Source organism: Macaca fascicularis, chromosome 15 (genome assembly GCF_037993035.2).
Source record: "Macaca fascicularis isolate 582-1 chromosome 15, T2T-MFA8v1.1".
NCBI lineage: Eukaryota > Metazoa > Chordata > Mammalia > Primates > Cercopithecidae > Macaca > Macaca fascicularis.
In genome coordinates, this window is record NC_088389.1 from 809,107 (window position 1) to 834,181 (window position 25,075).

General features: G+C 45.6%; 1 protein-coding gene and 1 pseudogene across 1 annotated transcript in view; one reads left to right on the forward strand and one right to left on the reverse strand.

The window, feature by feature from the left end:
- The window catches only part of LOC135967581 (uncharacterized), a 45,792-nt gene that overhangs the window by 10,735 nt on the left and 9,982 nt on the right, over positions 1-25,075 (forward strand). The window lies entirely within an intron of this gene.
- LOC135967301 (uncharacterized) lies at positions 9,316-19,353 on the reverse strand (annotated as a pseudogene).

The window sequence follows — 25,075 nt, forward strand, 5'->3', positions numbered from 1 at the left end:
CCTCCTCTTCAATACTTTTGGAATACTTTGAGAAGAATTGAAACAAAAATGTGTAGAATTCAGCTGCGAAGTCACCTAGTTCTGGGCTTTTCTTTGTTGGGAGACTTTTTATTATTACTTAGTCATACATGTTACTCATTATTGGTCTGTTTTAGGATTTCCGTTTCTTCTTGGTTCCATCTTGGTAGGTTGTACGTGTCCGGGAATTTATCCATTTCTTCTAGGTTTTCCAATCTGTTGACATATAGTTGTTCAAAATAGTCTGTAATGATCCCTTGTATTTCTGTGGTATCAACTGTCATTCTCCTTTTCTGTTTCTAATTTTATTTCTTTCGGATTTCTTTTTGTTTGCTTAGTGTAGCTAATGGTTTGTCTATTTTATTTATCTTTTCAAAAAACCAACATTTTTTTCTTCATTTTTATATTTGTTAGTTTCAAGTTTATTTAGTTCCTCTTTGATCTTTGTTATGTCTTTTCTTCTACCACTTTTGGATTTGATTTGTTCTTGCTCTTCTAGCTCATTGCAGTTCGTTGTTAGGTTGTTTATTTTAAATCTGTTTTTTAAATGTAGGAGTTTATTGTTATAAACTTTCCTCTTAATACTGCTTTTGCTGTATACCATAAACTTTGATATGTTGTGTTTCTGTTTTCATTTATTTCAAGAAATTTTTAAATTTCCTTCTTCATTTCTTCATTGACCCATTGGCTATTCAAGGGCATATTGTTTAATTTCTATGTATTCATACAGTTTTGAAAGTTCTCCTCGTTGTTGATTTTTTTTAAAATTAAACTTTGTGTTCTAGGGTACATGTTCACAATGTGCGGGTTTATTACATATGTATTCGCGTGCCAAGTTGGTATGCTGCACGCATTAACTCATCATTTACATTAGGTATATCTCCTAATGTTATCCCTCCCCCCTCCCTCCTCCCCCCTCCCCACAACAGGCCCCAGTGTGTGATGTTTCCTTTCCTGTGTCCAAGTGATCTCACTGTTCATTTCCCACCTATGAGTGAGAACATGCGGTGTTTAGTTTTCTGTCCTTGCGATAGTTTGCTGAGAATGATGGTTTCCAGCTGCATCCATGTCCCTACAAAGGACATGAACTCATCCTTTTTTATGGCTGCATAGTATACCATGGTGTATATGTGCCACATTTTCTTAATCCAGTCTGTCATTGATGGACATTTGGGTTAGTTCCAAGTCTTTGCTGTTGTGAATAGTGCCGCAATAAACATACGTGTGCATGTGTCTTTATAGCAGCATGATTTATAATCCTTTGGGTATATACCCAGTATTGGGATGGCTGGGTCAAATGGTATTTCTAGTACTAGATCCTTGAGGAATGACCACACTGTCTTCCACAATGGTTGAACTAGTTTACCGTCCCACCAACAGTGTAAAAGTGTTCCTATTTCTCCACATCCTCTCCAGCACCTGTTGTTTCCTGACTTTTTAATGATCACCATTCTAACTGGTGTGAGATGGTATCTCATTGTGGTTTTGATTTGCATTTCTCTGATGGCGAGTGATTATTGTAGCAGGACTAGCCTCAGACAAAACATGATGGGAGGCTACATGTATCAGCTAACAGAACAAAACGTTTTACACTGCTTTCTCAAACAATGTCTGGAATTTACAGATAACACTAGTAGTTTTGGTCAGGGGTTAATATTATTATTATTATTTTAACCACCAGGGCCAGGTGGTGGTGCCAAGGTCCTCTAGCTATTTATCTTCCTTCTGTTTCTTTCTAACTTTTTGTTTTCTCCCCCTTCTCCTGTCTTATAAACTAGGGAAAAGGGGAGACGGGGAAAAGCTGGGAAAGACAACAGGAGAAGTGGTGGTCTCATTCTATATTATGAGCATTTTTTCATGTCTCTATTGGCTGCATAAATGTCTTCTTTTGAGAAGTGTCTGTTCCTTGTTGTTGATTTATAGCTTTATTCTGTTAGAGTCTGAGAATATCCTAGATGTTATTTCAATTTTAGAAAAAATGTATTGAGAATTCTTTTGTAGCCTAACATGTGGTGGATTCTAGAGAATATTCCATGTGCTGAGAAGAATGTGCATTTTGTATCTGTTGGATGAAATGTTCTGTAAATGTCTGTTAGGTCCATTTGGTCTACACTGGACTTTAAATTTGATGTTTTGTTGTTATTTTTTGTCTAGATGACCTCCAGTACTGACAGTGGGATTTTGAAGCTCCTACTATTGTTGTGTTGGTGTCTCCCTGTCTCTCTCTATACATATATATGTATATATAAATTTATTTGAGACAGAGTTTTGCTCTTGTTGCCTAGGCTGGAGGGCAGAGGTGCAATCTCAACTCATTGCAACCTCCACCTCCTGAGTTCAAGTGATTCTCCTGCCTCAGCCTCCCAAGTAGCTGGGATTACAGGCATGTGCCACCATGCTGGGCTAATTTTTTGTATTAGTAGAGACAGGGTTTCACCATATTGGCCAGGCTGGTCTTAAACTCCTGACCTCAGGTGATCCACCTGCCTCCACATCCCTCCCAAAATGCTGGGATTATGGGCGTGAGGCACCGCGCCCGACCTCTCTCTCCATTTAGATCTACTAATATTTGCTTTATATATCTGAGTGCTTTGTTGTTGGGTGCACATATACTCGTAATTGTTATATCCTTTTGCTATTTTGATCTCTTTATTATATAATTACCTTTTTTTCTCCTTTTTACAGTTTTTGACTTAAATTGTGATTGATCTGAAATAAATATGGCTACTCTTGCTTACTTTTGATTTCCATTAATGTGGAATGTGTTTTTCCATCCCTTCACATTTAGTCTATGTGTGTCTTTGCAGCTGAACTGTGTTTTTTGTAGGCAGCATATAGTCGGTTTTTCTTGTTTTAAATTCATTCAGGCCGTCTCTATCTTTTAATTGGGAATCTTGGGATTATTTTGCTATTGATATCACAGTCCAGACATTAAGATTTTCTCACTTAAGTCGCTTGTACACAAATTAATATGAAGAGGAAGTAGAGTTTTTCTTTTGTCCTTTTGAAGAGAGTGATGGATTATTATTTTGACTTCATGCAAGTGAGGGACTCACCATGCCTGTTGGGATTTTAGAATTTCTTTCCTGTTATTAGGAACAGCAATGATCTGTAATGGGTTCCTGGAATCATCCAGTGATGGTCTGAATATCTTAAAAGTTTCCTTTCATGTCTCATTTTCTATTTCTCCCCTAGTAGCCATGCACCCGGGGCAGGACATGGCCTTACATTTCCTTGGTTTCTTGATGATTTCTTAGGTTTAGTGTTTGACACAGTTAGGATTCTGGATAAAATCAGCCCTTCTGGGAAGTGTGTAAGTCAAACAAGGACTTTCTGGTGGCGTTATACAGGTTTCCCATGCCCCGTGAGTACAGGAATAGCCCCCTGGGGAAGGAGAATGGGCACATGATGGCAGGGAGCCATTCTTGGATGGTCCCATCGTTCTGCAGGAATTGTCATGCAGGAAGAAGAAGCACATGGCGACTGAGCTGGTAGTGATTCTGCTGATACTTTTGATCGTTATGATTTGCTCCTGAAAGGTGATGTGGGATGAACTGCAATATTTAGAATGCTGACATTCCTTGAAACAAAGATATAGAAAAAGGCTTATAATTGCATGATGCCTTGTAGTTTTCAGCTGCTCTCATGTGGATCCTTTTTCGTCCTTCTGAAATGCTTTCCCAGGAGAGAGCGTTGTTCTTCGTGTATAGATGAGGAGCCTGGGTTTCAAATGGTTAGGAATTCAGTGCACGCATTGGAATCTTTAGTTTCCTGGAACATTTTCTATTCAAGTATAGACCACATGGCCTCTAAAGGCTGGCTCATTCTTAACACCGCGAATGGGGATCCAGCCTCACCTCTGGGGTGGGTGGCAGGAACTCCACAGCCATCCTGGGTGCTCTGGGGTGGGGTGGCTGAGCTGTGGCAGCCCCTCCCAGCTGAGCAGCAAGGCTGGGGAAAGCTCATTCCATTCCCCTTGGTTCTAACCAGGTAGAGGCTTACACTGCACATTTCCTTAGCTGGGAACCTTTAGAACTTTACATTTAAATCTAGTCTGTGATCCAGGGGGTAGACACATGGGTATTCACTGTACAATTCCTACATTTTTTGTATATTTAAAAAAATTTTTTATGTGTCGTGGATGACAAAAGAAATGAGACCCCTTTGAGTTAGCTTTTCTGTACAGCATCTTCTAGAATCAGGAGGCTGGACAGGGTTTAGTTTCATCAGAAATCTGAATCTTTCTGGTCAAGAGACGGCACTATTAAGTTCTTGGTTGTGTGGTTTCTGGGAAAGAAATATTCTAAATGAGTTCCAGGAATCACCTCTGTGGGATTTCTACAGGAAAAGTGACCACTCTTGAAGCTTCGCTGTCACTAACAAGAATAATGGTGACGGTTTCTAAGCTGTCTCCAGCCAATCTTTAGTTCTTTTATGCAGAGTGCTTTTATTCCAAGTGAAGTGCCCTTCTGTTTAATAGTGACCTCCAGTTATTACAGGGATTGCAGCTGCATTTGATGGACGTGAACCTGCTCATCTCTGGCTCCCCAGCTTCGCCTCTGGGGTGCGTGGCAGGCGCTCCACAGCCATCCTGAGTGCTCTGGGGTGGGAAGTCTCTAGGGGGAGTGGACAGTGCATGGCCGGGACGTTCCTGTCCGACGTTCCACACTGGTGTATAGGCGTCTCTGCCCTGTTTCCTCCGTCCGTGCGTCTGTGGCGTTTCCTCTGTTCGTGCATCTGTGGACTGTTTTCTCCGTGAGTGCCTCTGTGGCACGTTTTCTCCGTCCATGCGTCTGTGGCGTTTCTTCCATCCGTGCGTCAGTGGCGTTTCTTTCGTCCCTGCGTCTGTGGCACTTTTCCTCCCTCCGTGCGTCTGTGGCACTTTTCTTCCCTCCATGCGTCTGTGGTGTTTCCTCCGTCCGTGCGTCTGTGGTGTTTTCTCCGTCTGTGGATCTGTGGCGTTTCCTCTGTGAGTCTGTGGCCTGTTTTCTCCATCCACGCTGAAGGCCGTCACTTCTCTCTAGTCACCACTTACTGATCGCTCCCTGTGTGCTGAGCCTGTGTCAGGCGTGTGGCGTGTGTCACCTGTGTGGCAGGGGTTTGCGTGACACACAGGGACACACGCTTGGGGAGCTGCAGTGATGGGGTCATAGCCACGCAGCTCAGCCCTCGGTCTGAGGGTCTTGGTGCCCACCCAGCTCTTCCCGAAGCAGCCTCGGGGCAGATCCCAGCTCTGCTTTCTCTCCTCGAGGTACCTCATGAGGTAAACTAAGCAAATCGAAAGTAGGAAACAGTTGTGAAATGAGGCCTGGGTTCAAGTGTGTGTGTTCATTTCTCTTTACATGTTTACTTCACGTACCCCCAATGATATACTTTCCAGCTGGTATAACAATTAATTACCAGCCATTACTGGTACAAAATTCCAGGAAGGATATTTGAGGAGGGCATAGTCTCAAAAACATGCTTGATTTTCACAGTTGTGATTTGCATGATAAAGCTCTCAGGACTGTGACTTTCTTTTGTTATCTTATTTTTATTTTTAGACCCTTGGGAGGAAGTTATTTAGTGATTACTTATAATTGTGAAAATAATGTAATGATTACAGAATCTCATTAGAATAAATACTATATTTTCTGTTCCTTATGTCAATGAAATCATCTTAATCCAGGCCGATGTTGGCAGGAATTGTCACGTTTAAAATGGGTAAGATATTTATGTGATGTGACGACCTCCCGTATCGTCTCTGGAACATATCAGAACTTTCATCTCAATTCTCACTTGTTGACACCCTACCTTGTTTTGTAATTATTCTTGTTTGCATCAGAATTTTGAATCCACGTACCTGAGATGATACTTACGTATGCATGTACGCATGCATGTGTGTGCATGTGTGTATGCGTGTGTATGTGCGTGTCCACGTGTCCATGTGCACGTGTATATGCATGTATGTGTGTGCATGTGTACGTGTGTATATGAGTGTACGTGTATGTGCATATGCGTGTGTATGCATGTATGTGTATATGTGTGCATGCATGTGTGCTCATGCACACATGTGTATGTGTGTATGTGTATGCACATATGTACACGCGTGTGTACATGTATAGGTACGTGTATGCATGTGTATGCATCTGTGTGCACACAGATATACCTTTTCCTTTCATACAGGCTGTTTTGAGTATTGCTGTTAGGCAGTGACAACTTTCTGTTTCCTCAGTCAGAAAATGGGTAGCTCATCATTAATAAAGATGAGCATTCAACATCAAGAATAACTAAATACAAATGAAATTATCATATTAAATAAATAAATTCCAAAACAAAGGCAATGTTCTGTACTATGTGTTCACATTGAACTTTCTTATAAAAATCGGTGTGAATGTTTCCCACTTATTGGAAATCACATGACTAGTTTAAGCCAAAACGTGGAATATTAATTAATTCTGTTTTCAGATCACTTTTGCATATTTATGATTGATCTGTTCTGCTGTTCTGGAAGCTCTGAAAACCACTCTGTCTTACTCTAGCTGGTGCCACGGTTGTGAGAATTCAGGGAAACAAGGTGTTTGCCAGTTTAAGTATTTTAGATCTCAAACTGCCTCTTTTCTGCATCATAAACCAGTCTTAAAGACAGACATAGTGTGACTTGTAGTGGATTATGTCAGTTTTATTTTCTGTGGCTGAATCATCACTCTACATTGTGAATTAATGTTATTTTTCAGATCGTCTTTATAACACAGGGAGGTTCTCCAGTGTTGAGTGCAGGTTCAGTGAAAGTACTAACACTGTTACTACGGACTTAAACAGACTTGTTTTCTGGGGTGATAACCTTGGAGTCAGGCATTCAGTGTCCGCCCATCTCTTGGTTCCGAGTTCTCGGTCCCCTCCCGCTCTCCTCTCCCTGTACCCTTACTACTGTCTTACCTTCTTTTTGACTCCTAGGCCCTCGGAAGATGGTGTGTTGGGGGCAGGTGCCTGCTGTGAATCTTTGATAACTTTGGGAGAGAACTTTTTCTTTGGAGCAAGACCCCTCTCAATAAACTTTCAGTAGCCTGAGTATCATCTGTTGTGTGAACTATTTGTGGAAAATGTTCAGCATTTTTCCTTGGATTTTGACTGATCTTTCTCCACCTGCCAGTTTCTTCTCAGTTTGCCATGTCTGTACCCTCACCAACCCGTTCCAGCCTGGTTACGTGTAAAGTATTTGAAGCAGAGCTCTGCAGATGAGAGAGTGTGTGTCACCCCCCGAGTTCCCTTCCTGGCCTCTGAGTGTCGGTTGTGTTTTGTTCCGAGGGACGACTCTGAGGCTCCTGGCCCCTGTTTTGGAGCACCCCACAGCAAAGTGGGTGTAAAATGAAAAATGGGTTTATGCTGTATTATTATAATTCATAGAGTAGATGATAAAAATGCTTGAATCTGAACAGCAACTGAAAATGAGGACATGGTACCAGTTTGGATGTTGGACGACTTTCTTGAAAAAAGTTTTCATCAAATTTAGAAACTGTGAGTGTGCTGTTTTCTATTTCATACTTAGAATCTGTATAGTGTGTGTTGTATGAATGTGTTGTATGAGTGTGTTGTGTTGTATGTGAGTTGCATGGGTTGTATGTGTGTTGTATGTGCATATTGTGTTGAGTTGCACTTATTGTACGTTTGAGTGTTGTGTGTTGTATGAGTGTGTTGTGCGTGTATTTGTGAGTTGCATGCTTTGTATGTTGTATGAGTGTTGTGTGTTGTATGTGTGTATGTGTATGTCGTATATGAGTTGCATGTATTGTGTGTGATGTATGAGTGTTGTGTGTTGTATGAGTGTGTTGTACATGTGTTTATGGGTTGCATGTGTTGTGTGTTGTATGAGTGTTGTGTGTTGTGAGTGAATTGTACATGTATTTGTGTTGAGTTGCGTGTGTTGTGTGCATGTTGTATGTGTTATATGTTGTATGAGTGTGTTGTACGTGCATGCTGTGTTATGCGTGAGTTGCATGTGTTGTATGTGTTGTATGAGTGTATTGTATGTGTATGTTGTGTTATGAGTTGCATGTATTGTGTGTACGTTGTATGAGTGTTGTGTTGCATGAGTGTGTTGTACGTGAATGTTGTGTTGAGTTGCGTGTGTTGTGTGTGTTGTACGTGCATGTTGTGTTGAACGTGAGTTGCATGTGTTGTACGTGAGCTGTATGAGTGTGTTGTGTGTGTATGTTGTGAGTTGCATGTATTGTATGTATGTTGTATGAGTGTTGTGTGTGCATGTTGTGTTGTGAGTTACGTGTGTTGTGTTGTGTGTTGTATGAGTGTTGTGTGTTGTATGAGTGTGTTGCATGTGCGTGTTGTATGTGAGTTGTGTGTTGTGTGTGCTGTATGAGTGCATTGTACGTGCGTGTTGTGTTGTATGTAAGTTACGTGTGCTGTATGTGTGTATGAGTGTGTTGTACGCACATGTTGTGTTGTGAGTTGCATGTATTGGTTATGTGTCGTATGAGTGTGTTATAAATGCACATTGTGTTGTGAGTCACATGTATTGGGTATGTGTTGTATAGGTTGTGTGTGTTTGTGTGCAGTGTGTGTTGTCAGTGTTGTATAAGCCCATTGTACATGCGTGTTGTGTTGTGTTGCATGTGAGTTGCATGTTGTCAGTGTGTGCCATGTGAGAGGCGTGGCATCCACATGACTGCTCCTCAGTGAGTCCTGCCTTGCAGCCCCTTCAAGCTTGTATCTTCCCGAGCAGCCTAGAAGCAGCAGCCTGTTTGCCTCTGCCCCTCCCCAGGGGGCCTCAGCCAGATCCTGTGCTCAGCCCCCGGCTGGGCAGTCTGCCTCTCTTGTCTCTCTCTCTTCTCTCTCATCGTCCTCCTGCGCCTCCTCCTTCTGGGGACCTGCATCCTTCCTCTGTGCTTCCTGGCAAGCCACACCTGGGACGTTGGAGTTCAGGCTGTCCTCCAAACCGTTTGCTCCTCTCTGAAGAGCGCCCCCCTTGACTGGCCGTGAGCAGCTGGAGTGGATTGCAGGGAAGGGAGGTGGGTGTTCCTGTAGAGACGCCAGGGTCTTACCTGGGGAGAAGGGAGCCTGCACTGGGCAGGCCGCCCTCCTGAGGAAGGGGATGGGGTGGGAGGAGGCTCTCGTGGACAAGGGGCCCACCTCCTGCCCTCCTTCCCTCTATCCCAGTCTGTTGTGAGGGAGGGCGGGACCCTAGGTGATTTCTATGCAGATCTTCAATTATCCACGCTGTGAAACAAATACTTCTGTTTTTAAGATCAGAGGAAATCTCCTTTGTTTCTCTGCCTTTTATTTTATTTTATTTTATTTTATTTTATTTTATTTTATTTTATTTGAGAAGGAGTTGCCCAGGCTAGAGTGCGGTGGCGTGATCTCGGCTCACTGCAACCTCCACCTCCCAGGTTTAAGCAATTCTCCTGCTTCAGCCTCCTAAGTAGCTGGGATTACAGGTGCCCGCCACCACATCCGGGTAATTTTTGCATTTTTAGTAGAGATGGGGTTTCACCATGTTGACCAGGCTGGTCTCAAACTCGTGACCTCAAGTGATCCACCCGCCTTGGCCTTCCAAGGGGTTGGGATTACAGGCGTGAGCCACCGTGCCCGGTCTGTCTGCCTCTTAGTTAGAACCTGTGTATTTTATGTTTTACATTTCACTTTTCTGGGTCAGAACAGTAGTGTTTCTTTTTCGTAGTGTTGCTATGAATGTCCTTTACGGTTAGGAGACTGGGTTGGCTGCCCACTGGAGAGTGGTATCACTGGGTCACGGTCACCATCTGCCGCAGCAGCGTCCAGAGTGTTTAGAGTCTTTCCTGGACGTAGACACCCTTTTGTCTGACATTCAGATAAAACCAATCACCGCATTCAGATAAAGAGGTCAGAGCTGGGAACCGTTAGTTCACATCCACCTCTCCCGAGAGTGTTCACGCCTCTTCCACGCGGGGCTAGGCTGCTGCTGAGCATGGTTCTGCTGGCTGTGGCTGTGGCCTCTTTCCTCAACCACAGCCATCGCAGGCCTGCCACAGTTTTTATTCTTCTAGAAGAGAATAGGCAACACAAGAGAAGCAAGGTATGTTAGATATGAAACCGTTAAAAATTATTTCCTCAAACATTGTATATATTTTTTGCCCATACCTAATTTGATAGCAATTTTAAAAAGATTAAAATGAAAAAAAAAATTCCCCTATATTAAGTCTTTGAAAGGCATCCAACTTAGTTTTCATACAATTATTCTCTCTTTGGAGTCATACTTTGTTGGTTTCAGTAATGTGTAACAAATGCACCAGCATAAACAGATTTAGGAGCAAACAACTGCTTCGTAATTATAGTTCAGCTCGCGGGGCCCAGCTGTGGGGGTGCAGCCTGCGCCTGCCTGTGCGCCAATAGGGCTGGTCACCTTGAGCATCTGGGAGTGTCTGGGTAAGTGAGGTCTGGGCAAGGCAGCGTCCACACACCTGCGTAGTTCTCACTTTGTCCACGTTATCCGGCAATGCCACAAAATTATCAAGTAAGTGTTCTCCAAGCGCATATTCAGTTAGTGTTTGGAAAGTGCATAGGTACCTCATACAGCACCTTTAAGAGGAACTAGGAGCCCAGGAATGAGAGCGGGTGTGAGGCCTGTACTCTCTTTGCACAGATAAAATATGCATGTGCATATCTGAGGCCAGAAAGTTAGATTGGGGCCAGAATGTGGAAGTCCTTACCTGTGGGATACTAGGGAACCACTGAGGGTTTCGGAGAGAATCGTGTCTCTGATGTGCGGCATGCCGTGGAGCCGGGGGGTGACAGGGCAGGCTCATGCAGGGCACTCGCCGTGGCCGGAGGAGGAGAGAAGGCAGCCAGTGAGCTGAGCAATTCGGTGCCTCGGTCAGGAGGGGAAGAGGGAGTACAGGAAGGCGGATGAAGCTGCGAGTCTGCACCCCGAGGTCGCCGTTGCGCTTTGCCGGAAATCAGGAGAAGCAAGTGTGGACCTGACTCAGAGATACTTAGAGACACCACTGCAAGCTGCAAGTTTGGAAATACAGGAGGAGGCTTGGGGAAAATCTGGAGCAGGGAGCATTTGGGAGCCTCTTAGGTAGAAGTGCAGGTCAAGTAGCCAGAGTGTGAGGCGTGCATGTCTGGAGAGAGGAGGCCAAAGGAAAGCCCACATTTGGAAATGGAGGAAGGGTTGGAAGACCCAGAGAAGGCCCTGCTTAGAATCCAGAGAAGAGCTGGATGGCGCAGTTCACTAAAGCCCAGAGCCGAGAGTTTCCAGGAGAAAGTCCCAAGTGTTGCTGAAAACCAGGGGGCAGGACTCCAGTTGGAGCCTGTGGGGGAGCCTGGCGGCCCTGATCCCTGAGAGCAGCCAGAGCCTGGGTGTCATGGTGGAAGTGGGTGGGAAGTGCAGGAAGCAGGTGGAGATGGTCCTTCAAGGCCTGGTGCTTCACACAGGTAGCCAGCTGTGGACCGAGACACAACTGGAGAGGGGCCTGAACCCAGAGCATCTCCAGGTGGAGGAGGGAGCCAGGAAGGGCAAAGGTATCCGGAAGAAAGGGGGCAGGCATGGAGCCAGGTCCCCAGGGAGGCTGCAGTCTTCTTTCTCTGTTCATGGACTGGTTGTTGGTTATTTTGAGTTCTCAAAGTCGTCCACTCGGTGCGGTCCAGAGAAAGTTCCCAGGGGTCTCAAGCCGGAGCAGGCCTTGTGCTTTTCCGAACACTGTGCGTGTTGACTCAGGGTTACCGTCAATGGCTAATTCTAGCGTGTCTTTTGTTGAAGTCTGCAGAGGAGCCTCAACCAGCACCGGCTTTTGAAGAACTTAGAAAACTTGTGTTCTTCTGATTCTGGGATTTTTGCCTGAAATGCCTCGTATATTTTTGGCTAGGTGTTGTTAGCACTTGTGTTACAGCATTTGGAGCTCTGTATTTTTGTGATGTGCTAGCTGTGAGGATGTTTAAAATTAGATTCCTAGAAATCAGGTTATAGGAGCTCTCGGCCATGCTTCATGGGTTATGTTTTGACCCCTCATAGTGGACCCCGTTGCAGTGGCTATTCTTAGTATTTGTGGAACACCTGACTGGTGATGCTAGGAGAATGTGATTTGTTTTCTTTGTAAGTCTAAAGTCTAACGACCTTGTAGAGTCTTTATACCTATCTCTTATAAATCAGCTGTAATATACTTGAAAATGTCCTCATTGTGCCCTTGAAAAGCAGGCTCACATTTTAAAAGTCATCCTTTTAAAATCCTTTTCTGCAGCCTGTGCCCTTTGTCTGTTTTGTTACCTTCACTGCAACATCATGAAACAGGGACAAGGGCTAGAATCTATTTCATACACAGAGCTTGAAACAGGGACAAGGACTAGAATCTCTGTTTCATACACAGAGCTGAACTGTGCTGAGCGACCTGCTATGCTGACGTCTGTTTCTGTCATGAGAGGGAACCCAGGCCTCTTGACTTTTCCTTTTGTACATTTTCAAAAAGAATATTTTTTCCTCTCTTGGGTCCATTCCATTGTGGGATTCTCTCCTAAGGCTGTTTCTTTGCGTTCCATTTTGACAAGTATGATTTATTTCTGAGATGATGAAAGGGCAGTGAAAAGGCCTGGGAAAGAGAAAGCAGGAAGAGAAGGAATCGTCTCATGATTTTAGTCAGAAGGAAATCACTCAGACAGAAACGCTATTCCAAGTGGGTCAGATCCCAGGAAGTGGGATTGAATAAGTGACATGATATCGCACAAGTGTTTTACATTCTTGCTGTTGCCAGGGGTAACGAAAAGAACGAGTATATTCATTCCGAGGTCAAATATATATCTTTGCTGACTCTGACTATAATTAGCAGAATTCGTTCAGTTCAAGTTTGAGAATACCTTTACAGAAGAGGGTCTTCGTGCCCGTGTGCCTATTTCTATTTATATGTTCACACGTATTGGAGTATAAATGTGTGTGTGCTGTGTGTGAGACCTCATTATTTGAAACAAGAAATGTGCAGTAGAGCTTATTAATTACGGGAAGGTACATTTGGGGGATAAACCACTTTGTTTAGAATTGAATAATGGGGTCTTTGAGGGATGTATATATGTATGTGTGTTTGCATTTATGTGTATGAAAGTGTGTATTGCATGTATATGTGTTGTGCATGTATGTGTGCCTTTGTGTGTAATGTACATGTGCATGCATGTGTATATGTGTGCATGTGTATTTGTGTTGCATGTATGTGTGTGCATGTGTTACGTGTTTAGGCACGACTGCACATATGTGCAAGTAGGCATGCATGGATGCTCATGTGTATATAGTTATACATGTATATTTGTGCATGTTATGTCTACACACTTACGTATGTATGTGTGTCAGAATGTGTATGTATATGCATGTGTGTTTGAGTGTTGTGTGTATGCTTGTGCGTGTGTGTTTGAGTGTTGTATGTTTGTGTGCGTGTGTTTGAGTGTTGTGTGTATGTGTACGCGTCTGTTATGTGGTGGTATTATGTGATTATGTGAACGTGTGTGCATGTGTGAATGTATGTATTGCATATAGGTGTGCGTGTCCATGTGTGTGTGTGTGTGTGTGATATGTGTCTGTGCATGCATGCATGTGCACATTTGATTTGTGAATCCTCTCTGGGAGGGGCATGTTCCTGGAGACAGTGCATGGGATCCTCCGCTGTCCTCTCAGGGAGAGAGACATTGTGAAAGTTCGAGCCATTAGGTAAACATGCCTGATGTTCTATAAAATATATATTTAAATATACCACTGGGGTTAAATATATGTTAAATGGGTGCAAAGCTGTTATATTGCATTAAAAGTCATGTTAGTACTTCCTGGTTAAAGGCTTTGTGAAAGATTTCCTGTACATGGGACATAATACACCACACAGAATTACAGCAGGTCAATGGTATTTGCCAGGAGGTCTGGCTTATGATTGGTATTTCTAGTTGCAGACATGCAGGTTGAGCTTTGCTGGACTTAGAGGAGGGTCATTGACTCTGCCCACTGAATGATACCAGCGTCTCTGCTGCTTCCTTTTTCTGCCGGCTTCATCCAGAGCTGGGACAGCTGCTCTCAGACGCATTGTACTTTTTTCTACATAAAAATCTGCAGCATTTGTTAGCAGTCCAGTAGCAGACCGAGTGGCAGGTCCAGGGGCAGGTCCAGCGTCAGGTCCAGCATCAGGTCCAGCGGCAGGTCCAGCATCAGGTCCAGGAACAGGTTCAGCGGCAGGTCCAGCGACAGGTCCAGGGGCAGGTCCAGCAGCAGGTCCAGTGTCAGGTCCAGCGGCAGGTCCAGCCAACTTTCCACATGGCCCATGTGAAAATGTACCCTCTCCCTTCCATTTTTTAAAGCAGTATCATTAGTAGAGCCTACTGCCATTTCTCCTTGAGCTCCTCACAGTGGATGGTAAGCATTTGCTTTATTAAAGCAAAGTTCCGTGCTCTTTGTGCTAAGTCCCCTCTGCCTTTCTGTGAGAGGCTAGAATTGGGATCGACCCTCAGCTGTGCCAGAGCCTTGGTACATGTCTCAGTTCTGGAATCTACTCTGTGCTTGTTGCCTTCCATCCACCGACAGCCGTCTGTCTTCCTGTCACTCCTTCAACACGGAGTCCAGCAGAGTGCACACAGGTGAGCCTGTGTGAATGCTGGTTTTGTAGGATCTTATCGGGACCTTAGTCATCTTTTCACTAGGAAACCAGACACTGCAAAGGACTTAAAGAAAAGCCCAAAGAAGCCGTATCAGTAGAATCATAGAGACAGAATTCTACAACCATAGGAAGTGGCATTGATTATCATGAAATGTGCATTTATGTGAGGCATAGTAAAACATCACATTTCTTACTGGGTAAGAGCTTGGAAAAGATTATGAAAGTATAACTGACTCTACTCTTGTATCGTAGAACATGGTAAAATGATGCAAGGTGTTGTATAGAATGGAACAAACAGAATATAATTATATAGAGTAGCGCAGAATAGAACAAATAGCATAATGTTATATAGGGTAGCATAGAACAGAAGAAACAGTGTAACATTATGTAGTATAGTATACAATAGGAAAAATCGTATTACATGGTCTAGAATAGAACAAGTGGGATAGTATTGTAGAGTATACAGTTGAACTAATGACGTAGTATTGCATAGCATAATACAATCTAGATTAGAACACACAGCATAGTATTAATATTACGTAGTGTGGTGTGGAATAGTAGAGTCGCATGGCACAGAACAGAGAGGATAGTGTTCTGTAGCACTGATGCAGGAGTTTTGCTCTTTAGCTCAGCTGGGTCCAGGTTCTTGTCTAATGACCAGGAAGAAACAGGCACGGGGACATCGAAGAGTGAGTGCAGTGGAACTCGTTAAGCTAAAAGTTAAGCTCTCAGCGAAAAGAGGGGTCCTGAGAGCAGATTGCTGGTCGCCCCCTTCCCAGTTGACTACAAGGGCTTTTATATAGAAGCTGATGGGGCTGGTCTCGCTGTCTAAGGAGCAAATATCTGGTGGTTCCACCCCATTCCCTCGTGTGCATGGGGACCTTTAGTCTGCTGTGAGCATGTTTAGGAGGGCCCCCCCGTGCAAGTCCCCCTATCTGCACAAAACATGGGCTGGAGGCTCTCTGGGACCCTTCCCTTACTGTCTGCCTAAAGCAAGCTGGCTAACTCCTTTCTGTATAGAAGAAAATAGAATAGAATAGAACAGATAGTACAGCGTTTTATAGTATGGAGTGAAGCTGTAGTATTCTATCATAGAGAATGGAATAGTATAGAATAGAACAAACAGATCGTACTAGTGTAGTATAGAATAGTAGCCTCATGCAGCACGGAGCAGTGTTGTTCTCCCTATGTACAGAGTGTAACCACCAGGAGAGCGTTCTTCAGTGGGGCGTCACTGGCCCTTCATATTTCTTTGGTTCTGCGGAAATGAGGAGAGGAAGTTAATAGAGGGGGAGGAGGTTGGCTTTCTTACTTTTAAGGCGCTCATTACTTCTTGGGGATCATTTGATGGTCCCCTTTGGTAGTATTCTGTGAAGCAGTCTCTGTACTCTGTGTAGGGTGAAATGTGGAGCAGTCTGTGGACTCTGTGTAGGGTGAAATGTGGAGCAGTCTGTGGACTCTGTGTAGGGTGAAACATGAAGCAGTTGAGAAAGGATGAAGTCAGAAGTAGCTCAGCAGAGATGCACCAACTCTTACCTGGGAGACTGTGGAGCAGTCTGTGGACTCTGTGTAGGGTGAAATGAGGTGTTTTGTGTGAATTGTTGTCTCATGCCTGGCACATGGCAGAGCCTCCGTGGATCTTGCCGTCGTGAACCCTCTGATAACTTCTCTACAGTGCCCTCCACACTATAAATACCACACATTGTGGGAAGTCCGGGCCTTTTCAAAGGCTGGGTTTCATTTTAACAAAATTGTTATGCCCTGCTTATTTGGAATGGCCAGATCATCCTGCACTTCTGACTTCACCTGTCCAGCTGGGTACACCTCCCTGCGTGCTGCCAAGGTTTACGGCGGAATTCCCTGACGCCACTACCCTCACTGCCTGCACCTGAATCTGCTGTGGGGTCATTTCCTTATTGGACTTGTCTGGGGACCTCCTGAGGGGTGGATGGGTGAGGACTGGGTTATCTGGGGAAGGTGTTCATGGCATTCCTGTTTTCAGTTTGTGTCTCTGTTGGAAGAGATGCTTTTAGCACATCCGTTAATCCAGACGTGATTAGCAAGGAGTGTCTCTCCCAGGTAAGAGTTGGTGCATCTCTGCTGAGCTACTTCTGACTTCATCCTTTTTAAAGTCTGTTACAAAGAGAACTTTGGTTTCTCAAGGTTTAAGAATTGATGTCAAAGAGCAATTTAGTGTTCTTTTTGAGTCACCAGCCTTGCTGTGGATGATTCATGAGTCCTTGGTGGTTAGGGCCACAGCACAATCGGTGGGCCGTCTGTTCCCCACCCTGGTGGATACTTTCTCACCCAAAGAAATGTATTCTGTTAACATGTCTCAGTTAGAATATTTTAGTAGGAGACAGAGTTATGGCTCTTGTTTTAATTTGTAATAGATGATTACTGTAGCAGGGTCAAGGTTGAGACTTGCAGTGTAGCTCATGGAAAACATTGATTAGAAACACCCAAAATATATCACCAGCTTTGTTGCTGCAGCTCCAAGGGACTAGGAATGCATATATATTTTTTCTTTTGTTATTATTTATTATTTTTATTTTTGAGACAGAGTCTTGCTCTGTCACCCAGGCTGGATTGCAGCGGCATAATCTCAGCTCACTGTAACCTCTGCTTCCAGGGTTCAAGAGAATCTTGTGTCTCAGCCTCCCAAGTAGCTGGGATTACATGTGCCTGCCACCATGCCCAGCTAATTTTTGTATTTTTAGTAGAGACAGGGGTCTCACCGTGTTGGCCAGGCTGGTCTTGAACTCCTGACCTCAAGGGATCTGCCAACCTTGGCCTCCCAAAGTGCTTACATTACACACATGAGCCACTGTGCCTGGCCGCCATGATCATTTTAAATGTGGCACTGAATATCTGCCTTTTTTTTTTTTTTTTAAGAAGTGCAAATGTTACCTCTCACACCTCTATTCTGTTGCTGGCCTGGGCTGGCCAGCAGGGTTCCCAGGCTCGAGGCCATGTCTGAAGTGTTGTTGGACAGTGTGGATCTGTGACCCCTTGGTCTTTGGGGACGTGGGGCACCCCGAGACACCCACAGTCTTGCGAGGGCTTACGGCTCTGTGTGTGGCTGCTGTGAGGCAGCCTTCGGTGGGGAGGAAGGAGAGCAGAACCCATCTGTCCTGGTGCGGAAAATGCCCAAGAAACCAAAGAAATGGTACAAAAAAAATCATCTGCCCTGGTGCCATTTCTGTAAAAAAAAAAAAAAAAAAAAAAAAAAAAAAATTCACTCTGAATGTGGTTCTGTGCTTGAGGAGGATAGAAAATACCTGGAAAGGCACAGAAAGTGTTCTTATGGGGTCAGCGCCGGGAAGTGGGATGGGAGGCTTGGGAGTGTGTGCAAAGGAGGAAGTGGCATATTTTATTCTAGTTTATTTGGTAGAGCAAATGATGAAAGTGAAGCTTGAGTGATCAGAGTAGCTCGGCCTGGCCATGGGTAGATCCCAGCGTGTCCCGCCTCCCGCCTGCAGCTGCAGCTCTGTTTCTCCGTCACAAATGAGACAGGTGGCCTGAGGTTGTGGGCCGAGGAGGGGCAGCTCGGTGTTCCCAGCACCTGACTGTTCAGGCTGCTCTTGGGCCAGCCTGAGGGAAGGGGCGGAGGAGAGCTGGGAGGGTGCACAGTGCGTCCTCCTCCCCCGCCCTGGGACTGAGGTAAGCCCAGGCTGCTGTCAGGATGGAGGAAGATGCCCTCAGGACGGAGGAAGAGGCCGATGGAGTTTGGTCAGCGGCCAGTGTTGTCTTTCCCACAGGGGATACGCAGTGCCCCAACTAGCAGGAAAAAACTCTGCTTTAGTTTTTAAATTTTGCTCATTCTCTTTATCGTGCTGGTCATGGTAAGATTTGGATATTGTTGGTAGGAATCAGTGTCAATTGCGTACAGTTGACTATTGTCCAACACAAGCTTGAGCTTTGCGGGTCAACTTATAGGTGGATTTTTTCAACCAAACTCAGGGAGAAAATACAGTGTTCTGCCACATGAAACGCATGTCGGAGGGCTGATTCTTTGTACACGCAGAAAATACAGTGTTCCTGCCATGTGAAACGCGTGTCGGAGGGCCGACTCTTTGTACACGCAGGTTCGGCAGGTCCACCTGTGGGGCTTGAATGTGCCTGGATTTGGTGTCCATGGGGTCCTGGAACCGACTCCCTGAGTCCAGCGAGGCTGGCCCCGGGATCGACTCCTTGAGGACAGCGAGGCTGGCCCCAGGACCGGCTCCCTGAGGACAGCGAGGCTGTTTCTAGTAGCAGGTGGTTTATTTTGTGTTTTCCCCCTGGCTCCACACCCCGTTCTCAAAGACACGGCTGTCACAGGGGGACCAGCTGGGGCAGGGGAAGAGTGGAGGGCACCTGGTAGAAGTGGCCGTGGACTCTCTTAGGAACGATAACCGTGACACCTACCGTAGACGAAGATGTTGTTGGTCTGCACTCTTCTCGTGTTGGTCTGGGGCATACAGTGGCCGTGGGCTGGTGTGGTCCACAGCCCCGGTCTGGGGCATGCAGTGGCTTTGGGCTGGTGTGGTCCACAGCCCCGGGCTCCGTGGTCCCTGACCCTGAAATCCCATCCGGTCCTGTGTCACCTTGGGCCAGCTGTCTCCTGAGGGGAAGGGAACAGGGAACAGCCCTCCCCGCATGGCCTCCCCAGCACCACCCACCCCCAGGACCTCCAGTGTTGACCCTGCTGGGGGCTCCTCTCTCCTGGGGGGACCTTGTCCCAACAAGAGGACTCCATGGGCTGCAGGAGGTGTCGAGCTATTTTCTCTCCTGGAACTGGGTTGCTGGCAGCTCCCAGATGCAGGAGGAAAGGCTCAGAAGTGCCTTCATAATAAGGAGTTGTTGACGTGAACTTTGGACAGCAAACACTGCTTACATTTCCTTTTCCATTTTGATGCGTTAATGGTGTGCGGCAACACCGTGACACACGGGGATGCAGGTGATGGGTGACCCCCCGCAAGGGGGCCATGCACCTGTTTGATAAGAAGGCATGCTTCTCTTACTGCAAATAAAAGCTGTTAATGGTTTTCTGCCAGAAAGACCCTGTCCTTTATGTAGGATACATAGCGGATCATTTGGCAAGGGATTGGGGATTTGGGGTTAAACTAAAAACAAATTAATTTCATTTTGTAGCACTCTGAACCCATTTGAGTTAATTATTCATTGAGAATTTGAATAGCACACACTGTTCTGACTTCCAATTTCCCCCTAATGAACGGCATTTGCTGTAACATGACAAAACCCTTAGTCTTAGAATTACTGGGTAATGTGGAAAAAGTCAAAGTTGGTTCTCTGTTGTTTTGCTTTAAGGAAATTATATTACTTTGCAGCCACTTAGTTTTCTCCTTTCCAGTAAGAAAAATTGCTTTCTTACTACCTGAAAATTCGTGAAGGTCAAGGGGACACAGGCTGCAGTGCATTAAAAGCCACCATCAAATGTGGACGTGGACCGAGTTTTCCCCTGTTCTCTCCCACCATCAAATGTGGATGTGGACTCAGTTTCCCCCTGGTCTCGCCCATCATCAAATGTGGACTTTGACCCAGTTTCCCCGTGTTCTCGCCCATCATCAAACGTGGACGTGGACCCAGTTTCCCCCGTTCTTTCCCACCATCAAATGTGGACGTGGACCCAGCTTCCCCCTGTTCTTGCTAACCATCAAATGTGGACTTGGACACACTTTCCCTCTGTTCTTGCCCACCATCAAATGTGGACACGGATTCAGTTTCCCTCTGTTCTTGCCCACCATCAAATATAGATGTGGACCTAGTTACCTTCTGTTCTCACCCACCATCAAATGTGGGTATGGACCCAATTTCCTTCTGTTCTTGCCCACCATCAAATGTGGGCATGGACTCAGTTTCCCTCGGTTCGTGCCTACCTTGCCACCATGGCTCATTTCACAATCACTCAGGAAAGGAAGAAACATTATTTTTAATAGGCATGAAGGCAGTTGTTTTTAACCTAAGGAACAGGACATAATTCCAGCAATGGGAATGACCAGCCGAGTGGGTCTGTGTGAGGTTTGGAAGAAAAAAAGGATTTTAACTTCCCCTCTCTGTGTGTGCCCACCTCCCCCAGTTGAGAGTCACAGATTTAATTACTTTAATTTTGAGCTTAAAATAATTTGACAACCTAACAAAAACTACTACAGTCCTATAAAATTCTGCTGTGTGTTTGGTTTTTCAGTTGCTTTTCTGAATATGGTAAATGAATGCATTATGAGTTGTTATTTTAGTAATTGCTGTAAAAATTAATGTATGTTATAACCAAGTGTTATAAAGTTAATTTAGCACCAAAGGAAAGCTAAAGCTGCATTGATTTCCCAGTGTAGTTGTGCATAACAACGGCTCCATGAGGCAGGGGCTGTGACCCTGCAGTCTGGTGGGAGCAGGTGCCACCTGGCTGGTGCGTTCGCTGCCCGTCCCCTCTTGCTGCCAGGCAGCTTTGCAGTTTCCAGGCTATGCGGGAATTGAGGCCGGTGGTCAGTAAGAGACGGTGGGTAGTTGGGTGGTGCAGGTTGACGTGGGGTGGAAGGAGGCGTGGAGAGTCTGGGGAAGCCTGGACAGCAGCTCCGGTACCTGCACAGGGGAGCAGGGTGCAGCGGCACGGGACAGTGAGTAGCTCCTGGAAACAGCCGTTGGGGTTTTTATAGATGAGTCTGTCTTCAGCTCTGCATCCCTTTCCTGCTGAGTCCGGGTGGAGAGTGGAGGCGTCGAGCGCTTGTTTCTCCAGGTGAGGGCCCATCGGACACAGCCAGTGTTTCCTGGAGTCCCCTCACCTGGGAACGTGCCCCTGCTCTTTTCAGAACAAAAGAAATCTTAGTTAAACTTGACACATCACCTTTCCAGAAGGTGTTTAAGTCTGTATGCCTGTTAAGTCACCTAACTTTAAAAAGTAATGATACAATATGCTTCTTTTTAGGGGAGAGAACCTAGCTGATTTAAAAGATAAAATCAGAGGTTGGGGTCGCAGCATTGTGGAGGAGACTTGGTTTATGTCCTAGTGGGCAGCAGTGTTTCCTCAACTATGGTGTTTGCTCTATTATTACATTACAGAGGTGACACTTCAAGCATAGGGAAATGGAAGGCAAAACAGCGCCCCCATTCAGAGATAAACGTTATCAACATATTCATGCACTTCCTTCTGCTGTTTTTGCTCTTCACTTTTTATTTTAAGACCACGTTCGTAGGATGGATATATAATTGTTTATGGTGACTTTAAAAGCACCTTTCTTGCTAAAAAGAGTATTTTTTCAGTCTGGAAAATTTAGACAACATGTTTTGTTTAAAAATTAATTATAATACCACCGTGAAGTCATCAATGTTTTTATACATTTTCTTGGTCTCTTTATGGACTTAATAGATACAATTTAACAAATTGGAAATAACGTAATATTATGCATAAAATGTTTCTTGGCATTAGAGATGGAGCAGAGAGGAGGCACAGGGCTTCCCGCTGGCTGAGGTCCTCCCAGGGTGTGACCAGCAGCCTCCCAAGTTTAGGGTCTGCACGGAGTAAGATTTCTAAATTGCCTTACACCACAACCCCTGCAGCCACGCGTCCCTTTGATAAGGGGGTGTACTCTGATAGATTTTTCAAGACAAGAGTTTGCTGGATCTGAGGCTGTTTCAGCTGCTTCTGGAGACGGCAGGTCTGGGACGTTTGTGCCAGCTCTCCCTCAAGACCCCACGGATGCCACATCCTCATCTTTTGGAACCCAGTGTTGTAGAGGAGAAATCTGAAGCCAGTTTGATTTTTGCTTCTTGGTAGGAAACTGATGTTTTCAGGCTTTTCCCCTTTATTTCCATAATGAAGATGATGTCCAACCTCATCCAGAGGTGTGTTTGTTACCTTGTCGGGAATGTCCAGCCCTTATGTCCCCCTTCAGGTCCTCAGTCCCTTTCTCAACTTCCTCGCAATCCTCCCCATCTCATCCATCTTCACTGTAATTCTGTTATTTTTTTTCATTTTTGTGCTCACTTTCCCATGCGACTTTTGTTCTTGTTTCACAGATGCCCGTGCCAAACTTTATGTCTGGGGCTCGAGGGCCGTGTTTTATTCTGTCTGCCTCTGCATGTACTTTTGAGAAGTGGGGTTGGAGGTTGCCCCCCAGGTGCTGTTTCAGCTGGACCTGCCCAGACTCTGTGAATTGGGGGCGTCGGGCAAATCCCATGTGGCTCTATGGTGGGCCGTGCCGCTGAACCGTACGTCTGAGGTTTGGGGGCCGTGTTTCATTCTGTCTGCCTCTGCATGTACTTTTGAGAAGTGAGGGTGGGGGTTGCCCCCTGGGTGTTTCAGCTGCACCTGCCCAGACTCCCTGAAGTGGGAAGGTCGGGCAGAACCCGTGTGGCACTACAGTGGGCTCTGGTGCTGACAGAGCAAGAAGCCGCACTCCCAGGACGTGCTTGCAGCTGTGGGCAGGACTGGGATTGTGACAGGATCATTTCCTTCTCTAAAATACATCTCAACTGTTATCCAGAGGGTTGGCTGTAGGCTTTCAACAGCTTCACTCTTCTTAGTTACCAGGAGACAATTCACTAAACAGAGTTGCTGTCAGGGTTTAATTAGGAATTTCTGCGAGAGGCTGGTGGTACAGCTCCCTCTTCAAGCCTCCTGCAGCCTACCCGTCCCCACTCTTGGGCCCAGCCACCTGCATTGGTCTGTGGAGACTGCACATTCTCTGTTCTCCTAAGGGGCTCCTGGACTTCGGGACAGCCTTGGTAAGTTGATGTGTAACTCCCAGTCTCTTCTCTCTTTAAGTAAGTACGTTCATGGAATCCTGATCTTCGAAATTGTTTCATCTTTGTAAAACAGCCATAGTTTCCTAAGCCACCTTGTGTCTGAGTGTGAATCACTTGTTATTTTTCACTGCAGAATGAACAGAACTGGAATCATAAGATTTAGAGGGTGATGAAAAGACAGAGGTTAGCATATTCCATTTTCTCACCTTTTCCTTACACTTTTTCCTTAAATGCACCCCTCGTATGTCTGTGAAGTTCTTCCCAATTCTGTAACGTCACTCTATCCGCAAGTGGAACATTTGTGAACACTAACAAGTATTGATGTATACACCTCTGCAACCCCGCTGGAATTAATGCTTTTTATTTATGAATGGATGGTCATCAGATGGCCAGAGGGATTCCCTGTGAATTGCGGGGGTCCTCATGCCTGCTTGTGAGTGACATGCACATGGCGAGGGCTAGGGAATCTCAGTCTCTGTGATTTGAGTTTTGACATCGTTTACGCAAGGCAGGTGGATGACTCTTTGAGCTTGGCATGCTCCTGGGTGGCACAGCACAGCTGACATGGAGTGGGGCAAGGGCTTGTTCCACGAGTTTCTGTGTTTTTGTTTTTGTTGTTGTTGTTGTTGTTATTTTTTTTGAGATGGAGTCTCTCTCTGTCACTCAGGCTGGAGTGCAGTGGCGCGATCCAGGCTCACTGAAAGCTCCACCTCCCGTGTTCACACCATTCTCCTGCCTCAGCCTCCCGAGTAGCTGGGACTACAGGTGCCCACACCACGCCCTGCTAAATTTTTTGTATTTTTAGTAGAGACGAGGTTTCACAGTGTTAACCAGGATGGTCTCGATCTCCTGACATTGTGATCCACCCGCCTTGGCCTCCTGAAGTGCTGGGATTGCAGGCGTGAGCCACCGTGCCTGGCCTGTTTTTGTTTTTTTGAGACGGAGTCTTGCTCTGTCATCCAGATTGAAGTGCAGTGTCATGATCTAGGCTCACTGCAACCTCCACTCACTGCAACCTCTGCCTTTCAGTTCGAGCAATTCTCTTGCCTCAGCCCCCCTAGTAGCTGGGATTACAGGCATGTGCCACCATGCCTGGCTGATTTTTGTATTTTTAGTAGAGACAGGATTTTGCCATGTTGGTCGGCTGGTCTTAAACTGTTGGCCCCATGTGATCCACCCGCCTTGGCCTCCCAAAGTGCTGAGATTACAGGCATGGGCCACTGCACCCGGCCCTGTGTTTGACTCTTAAATCTTCTTTTTCTTTTTAATATTTCTGTTTCTGGACGGCCACTCAGTGGATATGGAGGAAGAGTTCACAGATGTCCGTATTACATTTCTTACTTAAATTAGCCTCCCTTGAACACTGCTGTAGGGTACAGATGCATGAAAGGCTGAAAGGGTGGTTGCGTCCCAGTAAGTGTGAGCGTGGAGCTGGTCTGTGAGACCCCGGTGCCAGTGAAGGCACCCGTGTGAGATGGCCTGGGATGGGGGTGTTCAGAGCCCTGACCGTGGCACACACCCTTCAGCTTTGATGTTTCAGGCCATTGCTCTGGTCATCAGTGAGCAGAAGGTCTAACAGCAGTGATATTTATCACTAGCTGTGTTGGCCAATGTGTTAGGAGGGTGAACCTGTTTGACTTAAGCTGTTTGACGGGTTTGCATTTAAATAGACAACTGGTGACCTGGTGCCTGGACGCTTGCTCTGTGACTTGCCCTAC